This window comes from Triticum aestivum, chromosome 6A (genome assembly GCF_018294505.1).
Source record: "Triticum aestivum cultivar Chinese Spring chromosome 6A, IWGSC CS RefSeq v2.1, whole genome shotgun sequence".
NCBI lineage: Eukaryota > Viridiplantae > Streptophyta > Magnoliopsida > Poales > Poaceae > Triticum > Triticum aestivum.
The window spans coordinates 156,886,144-156,897,023 of NC_057809.1; positions in this window are offsets into that span (position 1 = coordinate 156,886,144).

Sequence of the window (10,880 nt, forward strand, 5' to 3'; positions counted from 1 at the left end):
ACCTCTTTAGGGCCAGTCTCTCCTCAAACTCCACGGGAAGCGTAGCCGGGCTTAGGCTGCAACGCTCTGGAGTGGGGGATGGGGATGAGGATGGGGATCTATGAGAAAGGGGGCACTTGGCAGGCGTCATCTAAGAAACTCAGGGCGGTCTGGGTATGGAGATCGATGGGTAAGCTGCACAGGCAAACCAGCAGATGTTGACAATGGAGGCCTTGCGGCGGCGGCGGTGGGGACTTTGCTAGGGTTTCGAGCGAGGGAGGGTGTGTGTGTGTGCACGCCCGAGGAGGTTTTGGTGTGTGTGTGTGTGTGTGTGTGGAGGGGGGGGGTGTTTGAAGAAATGACGTGGGTACTGAAAATTTTACTACGCGGGAGTCAAAGGTGGGAGCGAAATGCCGGCTATTGAAAATTTTGATGATAGTGCCTCGCACATGGTCTGGAGATAACATCCGTGTGTTATGAAACAGAAAAACCCTCTAGGCGGGCATATATTTTATAGGGATGCAGGCGGGATTGGGAACAAGAAACATCGCACACGTTCCGAAGATAACAAATGTGTGTTATGAAACAGAAAACCCCTCGAGGCGGGCAGATATTTTTGAGAGGGGGAGCCTCGTGGAGCCCAATATACTGTGCGGATGTGTGCGTGACAGGTGCACCAGCGTGGCACATGTTTAGTTTGAGTGAACCGTGTCTGTTGCGTCATCCGGCTTGTCTAACGTTCATAAATTTGGCGAAAAATGAAGCGGGAGAGGGTCAAAACACGAACACACTTGCATGTGGACCAAATTTATGTATCAAAAGGATGACTTGATTTTCAAATACCAAATGCAACTTTGATGTGGCAGCTCTCTCGCAAAGCGCACGGTATTGCTTGCCCCCACCTCCCTCCTCCTGTCGGCACGAAGGGAATCCTACGCTATGAATGCATGCCCCCTCCCCCTCAACCGAGGTTCACCTATCAAAGTGCAAAGTAGCTAGCAGCTCCCCTCCTCCCTCGTGTCGGCATGAAGGGAATCCTAAGCTATGAATGCATGCCCCCCCAACCGAGGTTCACCATAGCAAAGTGCGAAGTAGCTAGCAGCCCCCTCCCTCGTGTCGACACAAAGGGAATCCTAAGCTATGAATGCATGCCCCCCAACTGAGGTTCACCTAGCAAAGTGTGAAGTAGAGCTAGCAGGACCCCCTCCCCCGTGTCGGCACGAAGGGATTCCTAAGCTATGAATGCATGCCCCCCAACCGAGGTTCACCTAGCAAAGTGCAAAGTAGCTAGCAGCCCCCGTCGTGTCGGCACGAAGGGAATTCTAAGCTATGAGCATGCCCCTCCCCCCAACCGAGGTTCACCTAGCAAAGTGCGAAGTATCTAGCAGCCCCCACCCCCTCGTGTAGCCATGAAGGGAATCCTAATTAAGCTATGAATGCATGCCCCCCAACCGAGGTTCACCTAGCAAAGTGCGATCTAGTAACCCCCCACACACACACTTTCAGTCGGCGGGCCAGAGAGGCATATATCTCACCAAGATGGATCGGCAAACAGGCCAAGAATAACCCACCTTGGTCGTACAACCTCTCTCTTGTTGTTGGTCAAAGTGATGGCCGTCCATGCGACCCTAGAGATGGGCTAGCTCGCCAATAATCACGCAAGTAGCTAGTTCCCGAAGACAACCACTACATGCGTGTGGCGCAAACATATGTATGGAGATGTGTGTTTTTGAGTAACAATGGAATAACTTTGATGTGGCACCATGATTTTGAACTAGAAATCCCCACACTGAGTGAGGGTTAGGATGACGATGCATATGTATGTTACACCACACTTCAAGCCAACGACGGGGATTCATATATGCATGCATGCGTGCATAGTATATGCACTCAAACTTAATTAGGTCTAAATCTCACCATGACCTATACTACGATAACACGAACCAAATGAAGAATCTTCCATGGTAACCTATCTTGTTGTTGGACAAGGTGATCATGGATGTCCACACGGGCCCATGAATATATAGGCTTGTCGCCGATAACCATGCGAGGGAGTGTATCGTTCGATGGCAACCACTATATGCATATGTATGGAGGTGATGCGTGCATGCATGTTTGAATACACAACATTGATCTGGCGCGAGTGTAAAAATCGTACACTAGCTCCCCAAACAGAGCGAGATCAGTTCATGATGGTGTCGTTGTACTAGCCACTTCGACTCGATGGGAGGGATTCATGCGTACACATGCATGTGTGTGTTCTCAAAGTGTATCATGCATGTCATCCCAGAGCAAAAATAATAATCCCCTCCTAAGTTAAATTAACCTCTCTTGTTGTCAGGCAAAAAGAAGTCATGGACCAAGCGGACCCACAGATGGAAAGCATCGATATCACTGATAACCGATTAAGTGGGTGCGAGAGGACAACAACCACCGCTTTGCATGTGGGCCAAACATATATATGTTGAATACCCAAAATGCACAACTTTGATCTGCCACATGCCTCAAAAACTGTAAACCATGCACCCACACAGAGCGAGGTTCATATCAAGCGTACTACATATGATGGTCCCCTTCCCCCCTCTTCACCGCATACTATATGCTCCTACCATAATATATGTACAACCCAAAAGAATCCTCATCGATGGTGAAATTAATTAACCTCTCCCGATGTAGGTCAAAGTGATGCATGCATGCATGCATTGACGATGGCCTCGTGGGCCCACAGATGGAAGCGTCACACGTGAGTGTCCTAGCTAGGATATATATGCATGTGGCCCAAAAAGGTGTTGTGTGATGTTTGAATAACCAATTTCACAATTTTGATGTGGCACGTGCCTCGGTAACCAAAAAGTCCCGACACTGAGTGAGGTGTACTTGTTCACGGACGCATACGTAGTATATATGCTAGTCCCTCCCACCTCTTCGATGCGTACTATATACCACCATAACACAAACAAAAAAGATTCTACCTTGCTGGTCAAATTAACATCACTGCCGACTGTTCATAAAAGTGATGGACGATGACCTCGCGGGCCCATAGAAAGCATCACATGCGAGTATCGAGTGTCGTGTAGGACAACCATCGACTGCATGTGGCCAAACATTTATTTATGAAAGGGTTGTGTAATGGTTTAAATAACGATTTCACGACTCTGATGTGGCACCAGCTTGCCTAACAAAATGGCCAACCCACACGGTGGCTCACAACTCGTAGTGTACCGCGAGCCACCCGCCACCCCCATACGCACCCCCACACACACCGTGAATCCACCACAACTACGATGCATGTTAAATTAATTATCCTGCGGTGAACATACATGTTACCAAAGGAGGGACGTTTTAATTTCAAAAAAAATCACAGAGATCATTAAGAGATTTTAGTATATTGATTGATTTTCTATGGGTATAATGTGCAAAAATCAAATTTGAGCTACATGCACACGTGATAGTTCACCTAAATGGATTGCAAAAACACATGTGTCTCACTGGGTGCATGTTTACTCCCCGTGCAACAAATTTCAAACATTGAGAATCTTGACTTTTAAATTATAGTGCATCCAAAACTTATTTGAAGTTCATGAAACTTATCATGTTGTCATATGGACACCAATACAAAGTGGCATTGTACTTTTTTGTCAAATTTGAGACCAGTTTTGATGTAATCTTTATCTAATTGCAGACGGGAGATTATTAATAATTGGGAACCAATATCCCAAACGGATTATTTATTCGAACCGTGAGCGTTAGACCAACAATGGATACGTGCCATGCTTCAGTTAAGCAATAAAGCGGCAACATTAATCATCCAAATAGAAAACAATATACATGCCACCGTGCGACCCGTGTGGCGTGCGAGCAGGAGTGAGTTGACGGGACACATGCGAGCAGTCCGCCGCGTAGGCAGATGGGGGGGGCGTGCATGCAGGTGTCTGAATTGATGGAGGCGTGCTCGCTGCGCAGTGTCATCGGGAGGTGTGCGAGTAGCTGTGTGAAACTTTGGTAGGCATGCCAATAGTCCGGTGCACAGGCTCACCGAGGGGCGAGCCATCAGTTTAACCGCCGCCCGCCTCTCTCCCACAACTCCCACTACTCCATATTAATGGTACGCCCTCCCCCCATCCTCGCCACGCACACACAATCCTCTCTCCGCTTGCATCCTTGATGCCGCAATCAGTCCTCAAAGCCGTCAGTGTATGAGGATGCCACCGAAGCGCCCCATCGGAGGGAGTGGAGACGCCAGGGCTGCTAAAGCACTGGAGCACAGCATTGAGATGGAGACAAAGGTTGCCGTCACCGTGGTACCTCTTGAGCACTGCGTTGGTTTTCCCTTGAAGAGGAAAGGGTCATGCAGCAAAGTAGCGTAAGTATTTCCCTCAGTTTTTGAGAACCAAGGTATCAATCTAGTAGGAGACTACACGCAAGTCCCTCGTACCTACACAAACAAATAAGAACCTCGGAACCAACGTGATAAAGGGGTTGTTAATCCCTTCAATGTCACTTACGAGAGTGAGATCTAATAGAGATAATAATAATAAGATAAATATTTCTGGTATTTTTATGATATAGATGGGAAAAGATTGCAAAATAAAATAGATTGGAAACTTATATGATAAAAGATAGACCCGGGGGCCATAGGTTTCACTAGTGGCTTCTCTCAAGATAGCATAAGTATTACGGTGGGTGAACAATTTACTGTCGAGCAATTGATAGAAAAGTGAATAATTATGAGAATATCTAGGCATGATCATGTATATAGGCATCACGAGGGTCATCCGCCCCGTGAGGCTTGGCCCCTCACGAGGGTCTTGGGTTTGTGTTGGTGAAGATGGGCCATGCTGGGCCCCCCTTTGAGCCACGCCGCAGGCCGCAGGCAGGCAAGTCTAGGGACCCCTGTTCCTAGAACGCCGACAGTAGCCCCCGGGCCCAAGGCGCGCCCGGACTTGGTCGTGCAGGGAGGCGGAAGGGCAAGAGCGAAGTGCCACGGGCCCTAACAGCCTGCGGCCTTGGGCGCTGCATGGCGGTTGATTGGACGTGGGCGCCTCCACTTCCCCATGGTGCCTCGGCAACTGCGCTGACTGGACACGTCCGTGCATGCAAAACGGGCCATGATTACCTGCGATCGTGGAGGTCGGCGGTTGGCCTCCGCCGGATATAAGTACGAGACGGCGTGCGCCCTTCCGGTTCATCTCCCCTTGCTTCTCCTTATTCTTCATGGCCCCGTCGAGGAGGTTCTCGGCCGCGGAGAAGGGGAAGGCTTGCCAGGCAGAGCATGCCTCTCCCCTGCCCAAGCGCGGCCGAGGGCGCCCCCGCAAACATCCTGTGGCCACCACGGCAGCTCCCCGCGGCCGCGGAGACGCTTTCCAGCATGGTGGTGGGAGGATTGCTGCGGCCGGGGGGTGCGCTCCGGTTGCGCGTCCCCCTATGCCGCGCTTTCGCGCGGCAGAGGTGCTGCCGGAGTTCGTCGTGTGGTCGGCTCCGCCGACTAGCACCCGGCTCCCACTTCCTCACTTCCTCCTTGGCGAGCTCCCAGCCGGCGCCCCGGGCGGCCTCTGGCTTCAGGCCTACGGTTGCTGCAGCCGGGCCTCATGGGTCTCACTGGAGGTCTCCGCAGCCGGGAGCCTGGCCCTGGCCCGCGGTTGGCAGACGTTTGCCCGCGCGCGTGGCCTGGGCCGTCGGTGCACCCAATACTTCAGGTTTGACGGTGATGCCACCCTCTACGTGAGGGTGTTTGGGGAAGATGGTCGCCCGCAGGGTGTTGCCCCGAGGGCGATGACCACGGCTAGGAACCCGGCTCCGGCAATGATGGAGAGGACGGCGCTCGCGGGGCTGGCGGCGCTCAGGGTTCCTCAAGCTTCTCCGGTTCTTCTTCTGGCGGCGACTCTCCTAGTGGTGGCCGCAGCCAGCCCCCACGCCGTCGTATCTGCTTGGGGGGTGGTGGCGCGTCCGCCCACCGTTGCCTCCTGGTGAAGCGCGAGAGGGAGTCTGCCTGAGCTCCGGAGGCAGCTCAGGCTTCCCTACGGGCCGGTGCGAGGCGAGCCACACTAGATTTGTTCTTTCTCTTCCCTTTTCCTGCATAAAGAAGGACAGTAGTGTGGTGCCCTGTGGGGGCGTGTATGGGTTATTGCTGTTAATTATCGTTTTGCTTTCTTCGTCGTACCTTCCGACTATGTGCCCGCGCGTGGATGGTTCCCGGCCCCAGCCGTGGGGGCGACCGACCCAGGACCTGTGTTTGTGTCGCGGTGCCCGAGGGGCATGGACTGTTGGGGTGCTCCTACAAGGGGCCCAGGCCGCGAACCCTTTGAGTGACTAGGATAGGAACACTCGCGAGGGCGCTCGGCTCTCCCCCTCACGAGGCCTTGCACAAGAGAAATCGAGGCAGGAGCGTGAAAAGCCAAAGAACCGCAAGCCAAAGACAGCAACAACTTCAATAAAACTTCAAATGAAGAAGAACAAGCCAACTGCGGAAAGCAAATGATAAGCCGCGTCCGGCACCTAGTGTAGTCTTCGATGACTTCTCACCAGCGCGGAGCTAAGTGCTGCCACTGGGCGTGGGAGGGAGCCCCAGGGCCTGAGGCCGGCGCTCCTCAGACTCCGAGGTGTGTATAGCCCCAACTCATTATTACGTGAGAGTGTCACGGGCGGCGAGCTTCACAGGCGTTCACCTTGCTTCACAGGCTCCGGGCCTTTTCCGAAATGCGATAGCTTCACAGGCATTCGCCTTGCTTCACAGGCTCCGGGCCTTTTCCAAAACGCGATAGCTTCACAAGCATTCGCCTTGCTTCACAGGCTCCGGGCCTTTTCCAAAATGCGATAGCTTCACAGGCATTCGCCTTGCTTCACAGGCTCCGGGCCTTCTCCAAAACGCGATAGCTTCACAGGCATTCGCCTTGCTTCACAGGCTCCGGGCCTTTTCCAAAACGCGATAGCTTCACAGGCATTCGCCTTGCTTCACAGGCTCAGGCTTTTCCAAAACGCGATAGCTTCACAGGCATTCACCTTGCTTCACAGGCTCCGGTCCTTTTTAGGTGTAGAACCTCCGAAGGTGCTGGATGTTCCATGCGTTCTGGACCGGCACTCCCTCCTGAGTCTCCAAGCGCGCTGAGCCGAGCCTGGAAACATGAACAACCTTGAACGGGCCCTCCCACATGGGAGAGAGCTTGTGCAGCCCCTCCCTGGAGAGGACCCGCCTGAGCACGAGGTCTCCTACCTCGAGTGTCCTCGGGCGGATGTTGCGGCAGTGATATCGCCGCAACGCTTGTTGGTACCTCGCCGCTCGTAGCGTGGCTTCTCAGCGACGTTCCTCCCCCAGCACGAGGTCCATCCCCCGCATGGCGTCCTGTTGCGCCTCGTTGAACGCCAGGACCCGCGCGGAGCGACGTCTGACCTCGTGAGGGAGGACCGCTTCGGCTCCGTAGACCAGGAAGAACGGGGTCTCCCTAGTCGGCTTGGTCGCGGTTGTGCGGATGGACCACAACACGGAGTGAAGCTCGTCGTACCAACCTCTGCCACATGCCTCCAGCTTCTTCTTGAATGTCCTGGTCTTGAGGCCCCTCAGGACATCCACATTGGCTCACTCCGCCTGGCCGTTGCTTCGGGGGTGCACCACCGAAGCGTAGCATATCTGCGTTCCAAGGTTAGCACAGTATGTTTTGAAGAGCTTACTGGTGAACTGTGAACCGTTGTCCATGATGATGCGATTCGGCACCCCGAACCGGCTCACGATGCCCTTGATGAACTTGACCGCGGAACCCGCAGGAATGGTGCGGACAACCTCCACTTCAGCCCACTTGGTGAACTTGTCTACAGCAACGTAAAGGTAGCGGTAGCCCCTGGCGCCCGAGGAAACGGACCCAAGATGTCGAGCCCCCGGGCTGCAAATGGCCATGAAAGGGGGATAGTCTACAAGCCCCCTGCCGGCTGATGGATCTGCTTGGCGTGGAACTGGCAGGCCTCACAAGCTTTCACTAGTTCAACAGCGTCATTGAGCGCGGTGGGCCAATAAAACCCACTGCGGAACGCCTTGCCGACGAGGGTCCGTGACGATGAATGATGTCCGCAGTCCCCGCCGTGTATATCTTTCAGTAGTTCCTTCCCTTGCTCCCTGGAGATGCAGCGCAGGGATACATTGTTTGGTCGCTTCCGGTAGAGCTCTCCATCTCTGATGCAGTATGCCGTGGCCTGGCGTGCCACTCGCTCCGCTTCCTCCTCCTTCTCCGGCAGGGTCCCTTGCGTCAAGTAGCTCCGGAGCTCCGTGATCCAACATCCCTCCTGAGGTTCCATCGTCAGGAGCAGGCGTGCTCCTGAGGCCGGGCCACAGGCCGGAGCTCCGGAGGCAGGTGGCTGGGGGAGCTCCTCCCGGGGCTGAGCCGTGTTTGATAGTGACGGCAAGGCTGAAGGCTTGAAGAGCCGTTCCTCGAAAACGCCAGGCTCCTGAGGTAACCGCCTGGACGCGCGTTTGGCGATGTCATCGGCCTCTTGATTGGTGCCACGGGGCACATGCTGCAACTCCAACCCCCAGAACTGCTTCTCCATCCTGCGGACCTCTGCAAGGTAGGCCTCCATGTGCTCATCCTTCGGCTCGTACACCTTGTTGGAGAAATTGACAAGGAGCTGCGAATCGCCCTTGATGGTGAGGCGTTTCACCCCCAGGGAAGCTGCGGCCTTCAAGCCCGCTATTAAACCTTCATACTCCGCTATGTTGTTGGAGACCTTTTAGCCTTGCTGGAAACAAAGCTGCACGGTGTAATAGAGTTTGTCCTGGGTGGGCGATATAAGCACCGCCCCAGCCCCTGCGCCGTGTCTGGAGAACGCCCCATCGAAGTACATGACCCAGCCTTCTGGCGCCTCGCTTCCCGGGGACAAGGACCGATCCTCGTCGGCCTTGAGGCCGGGCGTCTCCGTCCATTCTGCCACAAAATCCGCCAACGCTACTCCCTTGATGACTCTGGTCGTGCTGAATTCAAGCTGAAACGCTTGCAGCTCTATGTTCCACTCAACGACTCTCCCAGCTGAATTGGGGCTCCTGAGCATGCTCTCCAGGGGGTATGACGAGACGACCCTGATGGGGTGACCCTGAAAATAGTGTTGCAGCTTGCACGAGGCCACCAGTAGCGCGAGGAGGAGCTTCTGGGGCATAGGGTACCGCGCCCTCGCATCCCGCAACACTGTGCTAACGAAGTACACTAGGTGCTCAACGAGGTGGAGTGCGTCAGTGCTGGCGGCTCCCCTTGGAGACCATGCCGCCTCTCGAGACAATGAGGCCTCCTGAGACTGGCCATCTGGGAGAGGGGCCTCTCTTGCCTCTGGTGCGCCCCTCTGCGGCGGCTGGTCCTCCTCAGCCGCTGTGGCCGCTTCTGTGGGCCTTCCTCGTACCAGCTCTACCTTGTCCTAGGATGCTGCCGCGGTTTTGATTCGACGCTCCTCTCTGACTGCCACCAGGGCTGCGCTGGCGGAGTAGGGAGTGGCGGCGAGGTAAAGCACTAGGGGCTCTTGAGGGCGCGGAGCCACCATGACCGGTGGGCTGGTCAGGTATTTCTTGAGATCCTGGAATGCCTTGTCGACCTCTTCAGTCCACTCGAAGGGCCCCTTTTTCTTCATTAGCTGGAAGAAGGGTAGCGCTCGCTCCCCCAACTTGGAGATGAAGCGCCCTAGCGCGGTCACACACCCCGTAAGCTTCTGCATTTCTCTGAGGGTCTTTGGCGGGCTCATGTCTTCCACTGCCTTGACCTTCTCCGGGTTAGCCTCGATGCCTCGGTGAGACACGAGGAAACCCAAGAGCTTGCCAGAGGGGACTCCGAACACACATTTCTCTGGATTGAGCCGTAGGTTCACTGCGTTGAGGCTCGCTAAGGTTTCCTCCAGGTCTTATATCAAGGTCCTGGCCTCCCGAGATTTTACCACGATGTCATCGACGTAAGCTTCAACATTCTTCCCGAGCTGCGGGCCCAAGGTGATATGCATCAGCCGCTGAAAGGTCGCCCCTGCGTTACGCAGCCGAATGGCATGCAGGTGTAGCAGTACACCCCACACGGGGTTAGGAAGGCTGTCTTCTCGACGTCTTCAACCGCCATCTTGATCTGGTGATACCCAGAGAAGGCATCCAGGAAGCATAGCAGGTCGCATTCCGCAGTGGAATCGACGATCTGGTCGATGCGGGGGAGCGGGAACGGATCTTGCGGGCACGCTTTGTTGAGGTTGGTGAAGTCGACACACATGCGTTCCTTCCCTCCCTTCTTTGGCACAACGACAGGGTTGGCCAACCAATCTGGGTATCGGACCTCGCGAATGACCCCAGCGGCCTCTAATTTGCGGGTCTCTTGGACGATGAAGGCCTGCTTTTCTGTGGACTGCCGCCTGGCCTTCTGCTTCACAGGGCGCACGTTGGGGCACACGTTGAGGTGATGCTCGATTACACTCCTGGGGATCCCTGCCAACTGGTCTGGCTCCCAAGCGAATACCTTCTTGTTTGCGCGCAGGAACCCGACCAGGGCCTCCTCCTGCTCGGGTTTGAGGTGGGCGCCTATGGTGAAAGTGGCGTTGGTGGATCCGTCCTCATCGACGGGTATCTGCTTGGTTTCTGCCTTGTCTTGGGTGAACAATTGTTTCTTCTTGGCGGGCGCAGCCCCCTTGGGCTTGAGGGCCTCCAAGGCGGCGGGCTATGCCGACGCCGCTGTCTTGAAGATGAGCTTGAGCACCCGCAGAGCATCCCCCGTGTCCCCGTGCACGGTGAGGACACCGCTGCTCCCGGGCATCTTCATGAGGTTGTACGCCGGGTGTGTCGCGTCCATGAACTCGGCCAGCGCTGGGTAGCCGAGGATGGCGTTGTAGGGGAGGCCGATGGGGGCGATGTCGAAGTCGACCAGCTCCGTGCGGAAGTTGTTGTAGGTGCCGAAGGTCAC